Source organism: Culex pipiens, chromosome 3 (genome assembly GCF_016801865.2).
Source record: "Culex pipiens pallens isolate TS chromosome 3, TS_CPP_V2, whole genome shotgun sequence".
Classification (NCBI taxonomy): Eukaryota; Metazoa; Arthropoda; class Insecta; order Diptera; family Culicidae; genus Culex; species Culex pipiens.
In genome coordinates, this window is record NC_068939.1 from 141,376,573 (window position 1) to 141,389,713 (window position 13,141).

Consider the following 13,141-nt stretch of genomic DNA (forward strand, 5'->3'; position numbering starts at 1 on the left):
CGAATTCGAATCTGTGACATCAGAGTCGAAGACGGTGCCTCCTCAATTGGTTCAACCCTCCGCAATCATTACTTAATCGCAGGCGTCACCGGCTAATCACGACATCCGAATCGATTGGGTTCAAGCCGCCGTCTCAGCTCAGCCGGTTGACAGAAGTCGTGCAATTTCTATACAACTCAACGTATAGTCGCGTAGTTCGGCCGGGACCGGACGTTCATGATGGGGCTGACAGTTGTCACCAAACGAGAGCTAAGCAGCCTGCTCAACTTAGCAAATGTCAAATGATCGTCCGATTACGAAGCTCTTTCTCTAACCTAAGGAATAATGCAAATTTTCTATGCAGAACAAGTTTTAATTACCGTTTTTCTGGAGATTTTATTGCTTGACCATGAGCGCAGTGCAACTGCAACTGTAGCAACATAAATCAAATCGTTGGACAAATTAAGCAGAGAACGCTTGTACTATTTTCAGTGTGTATAGAAAGGCTACTGTATTCAGTGAGTATATTTGTTTTGAAATACTTTATGGTTTTGGACTTGTGCCTCGTTAGTTTACATTAAAAAATATTTAAAATAAACATGTCTAAAATCACATGCATTTATTGATCCTTGCACTGTAACTTGGATTTGGCCCGCACTTTTCTCTCGCACTTTTGACAACAAAATTTCCAAAAACTAGGCAACCAGCAGTTGTTTATTTACATTTTCAGTCGCAGTTTCCACCAAACTGGACATTCGCACTTTAAAATTGCGATTGACAGGTGAGCAACATCGGATCGCTTTGATCATTTTTTGAGAAAATTAAAATTTCCCAAGCAAGATTGACGAGTCGCAATAGTGCGATCGATAGCAATAATTTAGTGCGAAGTCTAAGTTAGTGAGAATTGCGCAATAAATTATAACAAATATTTAATACAATAAATTATTTTTCGCGGTTCAATCTTGAGAAATTGAAACTTTTTTTGTGAATGACCCCATCAAGGATGCCAGATTCACAGATTTGTGTGTGTTTCAAGACTTTTGAGCTTGTGCCAGAAATTTTTTGAGGCACAGAGATTTAAAAAAAAACGTCATTAAATTAATATTTTGTAAAAATATCAACCGATCTAATTTCGTTAGTCTTCAAATGCTTAAAACGCAATTTCTGATGATGTTTCATAACTGTAAATCGATTTATTTGAATCTTAGGTAAATGCAGAGACATACACAGACTTTTTTACAGACATTTTAAACAAACCATGTGGCATCCCTTGTCCCACACAAAAGAAAACAATTGAAAACATTTTGGTAACTTTGTAAAAAAAATTAATTGTCGCGTGATTTTTGTTAAGTCAATTCTAGTAAACTTTGCCCCTTTCATACATAATCCAAAGTAGCAAAATGTTATTGCAAGAATTCAGTGGTACAGTCATCCCACATGTTCGGAACACCCACAAATTCGGAACACATTTGTGATAATTCGTCAATAGCTTGCCAAATGTTGCTTTCTGTCGACCCTACTATTTTAAGGACTTTCATTTGGCCATTCTCTTGCTATTTCAGTAGTAAAAGTAGTACTTTTTGAACGAAAAATTTCATTTCAACACTATTTTATCCACAGCAGCAAAACACTACCTCCAAATTTCCTGTTTCATAATTGTGAGATGTTATTGTGCCCAAGTAACATTTTTTCCCAGGAGTTCTACAAGAGCTCTTCAAAATAGCTAGAGCATAGCAGTTTGGACCGCGGTAGGATAACATTCTATTCAAAACTTCTTCAGGAGTTTGAAAGAGTACTTAAAGAGACTTTTATCCCACCGCGGTCCAAACTGCTATGCTGTAGCTATTTTGAAGGGATCTTGTAGAACTCCTGGGAAAAAATGTTACTTGGGGTGCCTCCAACAATTGTGGAACACCTCAATTAACCTGATATTTTCACAAAAAACTATTTAAAGGGTGCTATCCAAAATGCAAAAAGTGCGTAAATAACACTTAAGTGCTAAAAACTTCTGATAGGGTTGTCAAATCTTCAATGTTTTGAACGCGTTAGAAAGGTCTTTTGAATACCCATCCTACGATAGGTCGCAGCTTCCAAACAGTGCATAAATAACTCTGAAGTGCTTATAACTTTTGATAGGGTTGTCAGATCTTCAATGTTTTGGACGCGTTGGAGAGGTCTTTTGAATACCTATCCAATGGTTGGTTGCATTAGAGATCCGGAAAGCATTTTCATCAACATATCTGAGATCCGGCCTCCAAAAAGCGTATAAATAACACTTAAGTGCTTATAACTTTTGATAGATTTGTCAGATCTTCAATATCTTAGACGCGTTGGTAAGGTCTTTTAAATACCTTTCTGAAAAAAAAAACACCCTTCTTACAATCTTCCGGACTTTTGTTAAAATCGTTTTTTTAAGCATAACTTTTGAAGTACTTTACTAAACTGCATATTTTTAAAAGCGACTTATGGGACCCCAAGACGGATCGAATGACAAAAAACGGACAAAATTGGTTCAGCCAATGTCGAGATAATCGATTTTTTGATCAACATCCCACCACACACACAGACATTTGCTCAGAATTTGATTCTGATTCGATAGGTATACATGAAGGTGGGTCTAGGAGGTCTAATTGAGAAGTTCATTTTTTGAGTGATTTTATAGCCTTTCCTCAGTAACGAGAGGAAGGCAAAAAGTTATCAGACCATTCATAAAACATAACATAGATTCGGGCTCAGCACTTGGGGATCATGCCCTGAAATGCCCGCAAAATTGACCTGTTTTGTAACATCTTAATGTACATCAATGAACCTAACACACCATGCGTCTCCATAAAAATGTTTTAAATGATTACTCAGATGGAGACGCATGGTATTTTAAGTTTATTTGATGAAATATTAGATAAAATTTAACAAAAATCTATAAATTCTTTAGTATACAACAAAATGTAATTTTGATAAAATCCTTCCAATCATCAACCAGAATCAACTGCTGAAGTTGGCCAACCAATAACAACGCACCATCATCAGTAACATCACAACTCTGATTATCATCGCGGCTCGTTATCTATGAGAAGAAAAAAAACAGAATAGAGTACAGTATAATTCACCTAGTGCCAGTGGTGTGGCACCACCAGCAACAGTCCCAGAATATTTGTTTGCTGTTGCTGCCGTTTCGGAACAGGTCAACTCGCTCTCTCTCTCTCAGTCAGGATGTCCACAATTTAATCAGGGATGATTGTTTTAACACAACCAACCACGGTGTCAGTGTTGGCACTCGCAAACGGTCCAAATCCGCACCCCGGGAGGGCAGTTGCAGTGGGGGGCCAGATTGCGTGTGTTTGTTCGCCGCAGAAGAAGCGAAACCCCCGAGAGCTTATCAGCCTATTTAGAGTGATTGAATTACCACTTAGATTTTGCCTTGATTCCCAGTTAAACCCACCAAAGAAGAGCGTGTACGAGTGTGGGGCAGTATATTGTTATGGATTGTTTTTGAGAGAAATTGGACGCACAAACAATTTGTAGAAGATGTTGTTGGTTTGAGGTGGAAGATTCTGCAATTCAAACAAATTTGAATGTTGCGAAACAAGTACTTCCCAAGTAACATTTTTAAACCAACTAGCCACCACCTAGATTTATTGAGGTTTTATGGTAGCATCTTGATTGCTTAAAAGTTTTATTTGAGTTTTCACCGCAACCAATAAGCAAGAACTAATTAATACGTTCTAACAAGTTTTTATGTCTCGGACATAAAACCTGGTGAAAATAAAAGCCGACTGGCTTTCAATAAGGTTTTATGAAAGTTTTCATAAAGGCTTGAAAACCAGATGGCAATGCCATGCTAAACGGTGTTATTGCATGCTTCCCATCTGTCAAGTGCTATTAGGCATGAAGTAAGCTCACATAAAACCATAAGTTCCTATAAGAGCATTTAACGCAGCCAAATGGCAATGTTTAAATATGGCGCTAAACGCGTGGTTTGATTGAATAAGATTGACCGCCATCTTGGCAGAAAAAAAATGAAAAAGCATAAATTTGATTAAAAATTGATGAAAACACACAATTATGATAAATTTCTGACATCGTTAGCATAGCCTTGGAAGTTCGAAAATAATGTACACATTGTTTGCGAAAAATATGTCATTAAAAACTGTGATTGTAGAAGAAATATTTTTGATGAAGCGAGTTGATTTTTTTGGCTCTATCTCCCCCACACTTGTCGATAAAATTTCAACCGCAGCTGAATTTGAGCCACCAATTGCGAAGAATAAGCTTTTATATTATTTTGACTACCTCCAATACCTATCATATCATGATCGCCATTTTTGACAACCATCTCCATTATTTCATTTGACAAGACGAAGACTTATTGTTTGCCAGAATAAAATCTGTTTGTCATAAGCCGCATGAAGACGCATGAAATGTCATTTTTCCCTAACTCCTAACAAGGTTTTAACAAAGGTTTTATTAAGGTTTGAAGGAGGTTGTTAGGATTCAGTTGTAAAGCCTTGAAATCCTATGTGGGTTTTATAAATAGGCCGTAACAACCTTTTGCGGACACACAAGATCCTCTGTACAGTCATCCCACATATTCGGAACGGTTTCCAGATTGGCAAATGTTCAAAAAATCATAGCAAATCGATAATTGAACTTAATGATTCGTTTTTACCTTCATTTGAAAGCTATTCTTGCGATCTTTTGAATGCTGTATCGAACATCTGCAAATTTTAACTTTTATATGAAGTTTTTGAAGAATTACTTTGACACTTGAAATCCACAAATTCGGAACACTTTTTTCTTACGAATGTAAACAAACTTTGGATCTCTCCAGGAGTACATTGCTTTACTTTACTTTACTTTTACTGCTCGTACAACTTCCGGGTCATGAGCTGTCTCCAGATGCGCTGCCACTGGACTCGGTCCTGGGCTGCTACTCTCCAATTCCGCTGCGGAACTCCCACACTTTCCAGATCTTCCTCCACCTGGTTCACGTTGCGCCCCCCTCCGCCGCGTTCCAACCGGCTCCGAATTGAACACCAACTTCACCGGATTGATTGTCTGGTTCGGTTGGCGCGCATCCAGCGCGTCCGGCATTCTGGCGACGTGTCCGGCCCACCGGATTCGGCCAGCCTTGGCGACCTTCCGAATACTTGGCTTGCCGTAGAGTTGCGCCAGCTCGTGGTTCATCCTTCTCCTCCATTCAGTGTTCTCACGCACGCCGCCAAAGATCGTCCTAAGCACTCGTCGCTCGAAAACTTCAAGCGCTTGCAGGTCCTCCTCGAGCATCGTCCACGTCTCGTGCCCGTAGAGGACGACGGGTCTTATCAGCGTTTCGTACATGGTACACTTTGTATGCCGGGAAAGGTGACCAGACCGTAAGGTCTTGTGGAGTCCGTAGTAGGCACGACTACCGGTGATGATGCGCCTCCGAATTTCTCTCCAGGAGTACATATTTATTACCAAATAATGACTTCACACACTGAAACCAATGAAACTCAAGCTTAGTGATGTTTTATACATGGTTTGATAACTTTTTTTGTTAAAATATCAGTTAAATTCAGGTGTTCCACAATTGTGAAAGGCACAATAACATCCCACAATTATGAAACAGGCCATTTGGAGGCAGTGTTTTGCTGCTCTGGACAAAATAGTCTTGGAATGATTTTTTTTTTTTTTTTGTTCAAAAAGTACTTCTTTCACTAGTGAAATAGCAAGATAATGTCCAAATGAAGGTTCTAAAAATAGTAAGGTCGACAGAAAAGCTACTTTTGGCATGCTATTGACAAATTATCATAAAAGTGTTCCGAATTTGTGGGTGTTCCGAATATGTGGGATGACTGTATTTACTCTTAGCTTTAAGAACAATGTAATTACAAAAGCCGACTCGGTCCTAACCAGGTCTCAGTACCGAAAAGGACCTAATAAAAATAATTTTATGATAAAAAAACCTTTTGCGGAGGTTGGGATTTATCGAGGATCTGGGGAGTTTGTTTCGACTATGTGATTTTAATGTTGGTTTTGGCTGATAGGTTTTATAACGATTGTGACAGCTTTGGTAAAGCCTAAAATGTTACTTGGGATTTTAACCATACAAACTTCATAATATTTTGATCATAAGATGCTTTCAATATAACATCGACCAATAAAATTTCTGCGCAAATTTAGCTCGAGGGTAATGGGGGGTATGGGTTCCGAGAAACACATGCACTTTGAATTTTTCAGAAATATTTAGACAGGGCCGAAGGATTTTTCTCCAAAATTTGTATGGAGAATTAGGGTGGTTCGTCGCTGTTGCATACAAGCAAAAATTGCATGGGAGTAGCGATCAGCACTAATTTTGCATACCGTAACACTTTGGACACTTTGGAGAAAAACCATTCGGTCCTCCTTTATGCTACCCCTCGAGTTGAGCCAATTTTCAATTTTTGTAGGTCACTGTAATGATTATGGATGTACAAACAGACTAAAATTATGAATAACAATATGTTAGGATGTTTTACGTTACTGTACAAGAAACAAAATATGACGAAGGGTAAGGAAGTATTTTAGTTCGAATAACTGAAAACTAAATTACACATGAGACAACTATGCACTTATGAGCAATATAGCAATGTAATAATGATTAAATTGAAAATGTAAACATTAAACCGTTTTGAAAAAACTAAAGTGCTCGTGTTTTTGAGGATCCCAACATGCAAGATAAATGCATATATGAAAATACGAAAAAATTAAAAATATTTCAAACAAAAAGAGTAAAGTATTTTGTACAACAAAAGTGGCTAGGGGTTGGGATCAGGTCTAACAAATTTGCAAAAATTTGCATGACCTGATTCCAATCTCAATTATGCAACAAATTTCACGAGTTCGATTTTCAAGCATGGCAGTCTTTACTAGGTCAACCCGTTCCCAAGTAGTGCGAGAATTCAGCGCGATTCTGAAAAACAATGCTTCAACGAAGTCAAAGAAAGAGTTACTCCGCGCGTTGTCACCGGCCGGTCGGAAGACGATTATTACGAAACCGTAATTTAAGTTCATTGAGCAAATTTTACATACGTTTCAAGAGGACGACGACGGTGTTCTGTACTGGAATCTCCAAGTACTAGTGCACGAACGGATCTCGTTCTGGTTATCTGCCCACTTGCAAATTCTCGTTGGCACTTGCCCTGGTCGTACCCTGGAGCAAGTGGAGTTATTAATTACTGATAATTAAACTAATTTAACACTTGAACCGCACATCGAAAGCTGAAGAAGCACTTTGACACCACTTTCGATTCTATGCTGGGCCTGGGCCTGGCTGCCATTCATCATCAAGACCGCGCGGTAGAACGTCTCTCGTCTTGATTGACCGCGCACACAATCCGAATCACTTCTCTTCTTCACACCCCATCAGGCCGTTAGGAGATTCGGAGGACCATACGTGATGCAGAGTTAATTGTTCACGGTAATTAAAATTCATTTATCGCGCCCGATGACGACGGCTCCCCGAACTCATCGCACGTCAATACATTAAAATTCATCACGGCCAAAACGGTGCCCCAGCGCGGCGCGATTCTTCAAATATTTGACACATCCCAAAACTAACAAACTTCAGCCATCCGGCGGTGTGCGCCAAGTCTTGGACAGCCAACGACGACCAGAACAGAACGCGCCAAAGTTCGAACTCAAACTGGCCGGCCTGGCTGGCCGCGCGGACCGTCGGATTGAATTAGAGCTCAGTGCAAATAGCGGCGCGGTGACGGTGACGCCGACAACGATGCCGTTGACGGGCATACAAAGTTCGATATGACCGTTGATATTTGCACTTTTGAAAGGAAGGGACGAGAGAACCGCGCGGTGTATGCTGCACAAAGTTTGTGATTTTTATCGCTGGGATCCCTCGCAGGCAACCCGAGGGGGTTTGATTCGCAAATATGCGCATGATTCTTCCGGTTGCGATGATACTGATACTGAGACTGAGTGGATATCAACGGAGATATTGAAGCGTGAGTGACAGTCATCTTCGAACAAACATCATTATCCTCTTGCCTCAGTCTTCAAAATTTCGTGTTGACCTTCAACCATGCGTCTCCATAGGTCTCCATGTATCAAGATGTTGAAAAACCTAGCTACATGTTGGAATTGTTGGGATCCACAATTCTACGGCAAACCTTTGTCTGAATCATTTTAATAGCATAAACGTTATAGTTATAGTCGAAAACGACAGTACATTTGAAATATCCTCAGTGGAGACGCATGATATCTGATGTCGTTGTCAACCGAAGAGCATAGTACTGTGGTTTTGTTTATTCATTCATTCATTCAACTTATTACTGATTAAATCACTTCTTATCAAATAATCAATCTAAATCGTATGATATTTACGGACACAGCAGGATGTGAACTTGAAAAAATATGAAGCACTTGGTGGTTTGAATGACAATCTATAATTAGATGCTAAGTAAATAAGTAAGTCTTTCCCAGTTCCTCAGGGAAACACCCTTGAAGAGTATCAGGGCCGGCAGTTACAAAGCGGATTCAGTGACAATAGATCGCCTTCCCTAAGTCTCGTTGATACTGTCCAGCTTGTGACGATGCACTACCTTCCCTTTACTAAGCAATCGATTCTAGAAGGGAAAAGATCACCAGTTGTGTTGGTCCGAGCCGGTAATTGAACCCCGATGCTAAGGGAGTTTCAAAATTCTAAATTTTGTAGAAGAAAAAATCATCGTTAAACAGAAAAAATGTTACTGTTGAGCAGTTCTCTCAGATTTCGGTCATTCGATTTTTTTTGTATTTTTTAATCCGAATGAAACTTTTTGGGTGCCTTCGGTATGCCCAACGAAGCCATTTTGCATCATTAGTTTGTCCATATAATTTTCCATACAATTTTGGCAGTTGTCCATACAAAAATTATGTATGAAAATTCAAAAATCTGTATCTTTTGAAGGAATTTTTTGATCGATTTGGTGTCTTCGGCAAAGTTGTAGGTATGGATATGGACTAAACTGAAAAAAATGATACACGGTAAACAAAATTGGTAATTTTTTATTTAACTTTTTGTCACTTAAACTTAATTTGCAAAAAAAAAACACTATTTTTTTTATATGTTTTAAAGGACATAAAAAGCCAACTTTTCAGAAAATTCCAGGCTGTGCAAAATATCTTTGATCAAGTTATGAAATTTTTGAAATTAAATATGTCTTTATTGAACTATTTTATAATAATTACATTTCAGTTATTACATTTTTTACCCACCATTTTCTAACGTCGATATCTCAGCAACTAATGGTCCGAGTTACAATGTTAAAATATGAAACATTCGTGAAATTTTCCGATCTCTTCGAAAAAAATATTTTCATAATTTTTAAACCAAGACTAACATTTTAAAAGGGCGTAATATTGAATATTTGGCAAATCAAGTTTTAGTGACAAAAGTTTAATAAAAAATCACCAAAAAAAATTTAATTTGTAACATTTTTTTCAGTGTAGTCAATATCCATATCCAACTTTGCCGAAGACACCAAATCGATCAAAAAATTGCTTCAAAGGATAATTTTTTTTTAATTTTCATACATCATTTTTGTATGGACAGCTGCCAAATTTGTATGGAAAATAACATGGATAAAATATACATGCAAAATGGCTTTTTTGGGCATACCGAAGGCTGTCATCTTAGGGTCCGATTGATCAAAACATTGCTTCAAAAGATTCAAATTTTTGAATTTTCATACATCAATTTTGTATGGACAGCTGCCAAATTTGTATGGAAAATTACATGGACAAACTAATGATGCCAGATTTTCAGCCGGATTAAAAAATAAAAAAAATAAAATTAAAGAAAAATGACCGATTTCGTAGAGAATTGTTCCCCTTCTTTAAAGAAGGAAAATTCAACTTCAAAGGGAAAATTAAACTCTTGTCAGCAATAGAGGAGAAAAGCAACTCGCGACAAAATTTTGAGGCTAGGAATTTTGACAGGTATGACTATCATAAAGTATTCGCCTCCTTTTCTCTCCCACAAAAAAACTGGGGACAATGTAGCTGTCAAACTAGGCCAAAATGTTAAAGTCACTCACAAAATGAACTTTGAGTGATTTGAGTTCATTTGTGACGTCACGGTTTTCTCCTCTATACTGACAGGCAAGAGAGTTTTCCCTTCTTTAAAGAAGGGAAAATTCAACTTTAAAGGAAAAATTCATCTTTCGTCAGCAATCATCACAAGTTAAGAGCGCTTTCCTTTCTTTAAAGATGGGAACATTTAACTTTTGTCAGCAGTTATCACAATAAAGGCGAAATCTAAATACTTCACACTTTAAAACTGATCATTTTTTGAAATAAAGTACATTCATAATAAAAATGAAACTTTTCTGGGGAATGGGTCATTCTGGGGAATGGACCATTCTGGGGAATGGGATTCTGGGGAAGGAACCATTCTGGGGAATGGATTTCTGGGGAATGGCATTCTGGGGAATGGGATTATGGGAAATGGGATAGAACCTTCCGTTGAACGGGTGTAAAATGCATTTTTAAAAACTAAATGTTGGAGGCTTGAATTGCATTGAAGATTGAGATCCAAATAACATGAAAAATCATAAAATTGCTCCCATTTGCGTAAAACTTGATCAATTCCAACTGTCTTAGATGCATTCGAACGGTCTTTTCAAGCACTTCAGTTTTTCTCATAGCTTTTGCAAATGACCTCTAGAACAAACCGAGCAAAATCTACAAATACTGCCTCTTATTGCAAATTTGATTACATATTTTTGTCTCCCTGGAGGGTAAATAAAACAATTATTTCAAAAACAAATCAATGAAGAAAACTTGTACTGTCCACTCAAAGCTTTAAATTAGGAATTAGATGTACTAAGGCCTCGTGGCGTGGCACTATGGGGTTTCAGGCGGCCATAAATCGAAAAACCGACATACTCTAATTATTTTTTTGGTATTTTTTTTCGAAAATAAACATTCTAACTAAGAAAAATCCGGAGTTTGAAAGTTGTAGGTTCAATATTCACTGAATTGCAGACCTTCAAAGGCGAAAATGGTAAGAAAAAACATGTTTTTTTGACAAAAAAATGATTATTTTTCATAGTTGTACTGTGTAGCTGTTTATGTATTTTTTCCTGCATCATTATAAATATTCAGAAAGGTAATTGATTCAACTTTTCAATAACATTTTACAAAACACACTTTTATAGGCTAAAAAAAATAATAAAAATCAAAAAAGATGGATTTTTATTCAAAATTTAGTTTTTTTTTTTTAACTTTGTTAATGGAGTACTTTTTTTGTGTGCATTTGTGCGATCTGAAAATTTTGCAGCTTAAAATTTGAACCATGTCCTAACTTGTCTCCAAATTTCAAAGTGCACTTATGTGCACTTTTTTAGTTATGCCATTTTGAACATTTTGATTCATGCAAGAAAATTAATGATTTCGCGTATACGCTTGGTTAAAATCACATTATTTACCTGCGGAGGCAGAAATGACGTACCTGCTATGTATGTTTTGAAATTGATTTGATATTCATGACTTTGTTGGTACCGTAAACTAGGGTGACTTTGATAGCCCGGGGTGACTTTGATAGGTTTTTCAAATGCCCGTCAAATTAATATTTAAACATTTTTGAGAATTTTGAGTATGTAAGCATTAAGGGAAAGCTTATTATCGAACATATATGCAAAAATGTGACTGTTACATTGGATGTATCAAAAATAGTGGCCAAATCAAATTTCTATCAATGTCACCCCGGGCTATCAAAGTCACCCCAGTTTACGGTACTTAGGTACGTTTAATAAAATTAGAAATTCCTATTCTAAGTATTTTACAGAAACGATTCGTCGAATATTCATATCAGTTCGTTGTTGTGTTCTTTTGAAAGTATGGATAATAATACCGTAGTGTCCCTGTACGATATAACGAAGCACTATTCTGAAAACGTGAGAACTGCTTTCGAGTATATTTGTAAGAATTACAACATTGCAGAACCATCACATGATCAACTCAGGAAAAACCCACAGAGGAAAAACTACGCATGCTGTTCTGTAGCTTCAAAACGAGGTATACAAAAGCCCATAGAAGAAGTTCATATTTTAAGTAATCTAAAGACAATCGGTTACATAGTGATTTTGATTTAGAAGAATTTATCGTGGAAAACGTGAATTTTGCAAGTGGATCAACCAAAAACGTGGACGAGAATCCATACAATGTTCCATAAAATAAACCGTCTAAAATTCTAAAACACCGCAAAAATCAAATTTTAATTGGAGGGGGATGGGGGGGGGGTCTTCAAAGAGAGGTGGATTTAAACTCAAGAAAAAGAGGAGGGAGATTGAACGTAAATCAGAAACTTTAACATAGCATAAACCGCCATTCCGTGCATCAAATAGACAGAGCAAGAATATCAAAATTCACCACTTTAATGCATGTGGCCTCAAATATATGAAAAAATCGAAAATTAAACTTTTTTTTTTTGGAAAAATATCAAAATTCATTTGTTTTCATTATACTAAGAACAAACAACACAAAAAAGTCACAAAAAAGCAAAAAAAATTTTTGGCCGCTCGCTTATACGGAAATACCCCATAGTGCGTGGTGGTTAGCGGCTTCGGCTGCCGATCCCTAAGTTGCTATGAGGCGCGGGTTTGATTCCCGCCTTATCCTCCTGACCTTCTATCGGATGGGGAAGTAAAACGTCGGTCCATTTGCGTAAAAGAGGTTTTGGGTGACTCACCACACATAATTTTCGGACGCCTAGAAATGAGCAGAACCTTGCAACAGAGACCATAAAAGACCCGGGGTCGTCAAAGTGGAGTGCTTTACTTTTTAAAGTAAATCTGTATCTATTCTATCTGAAATCACTCAAAAATATCCATCAAAATATAATGCAAGAACGTGATAAAAACAGCTGTCCCAATACAGCCCTGGGTCCCCAAGTGACGGTATGTAATCCTTGAAGACCTGCCTAACGTGTATTTGAGAAGAAAAAAAATGAATTCAATGAATATTGTCACAGGTAACAAATCAAGATCACGCAATACACGAGCTATGTTGCGCTACAGTGCATTCATGTTGCATAGTTACTTTGCGTAGTGATACGTATCATCACTCGTGGCGAGACATGTTGCATAAATTTGGGCTTGTCTCAACAGTGAAATCACACTAGATCGGCCAAAGCAAAATCCAAAAT

At 37.5% G+C, this 13,141-nt stretch overlaps 1 protein-coding gene across 1 annotated transcript in view; it reads right to left on the bottom strand.

Annotated features, from left to right (window-relative positions):
* Positions 1–7,590, bottom strand: part of LOC120417504 (organic cation transporter protein) — a 90,810-nt gene extending 83,220 nt beyond the window's left edge. Inside the window, exon 1 of the mRNA XM_052709636.1 lies at positions 7,030–7,590. The gene's annotated coding sequence lies outside the window, so the exon portion shown is untranslated. The remainder of the gene's footprint in view (positions 1–7,029) is intronic.
* Positions 7,591–13,141: the final 5,551 nt, after the last annotated feature.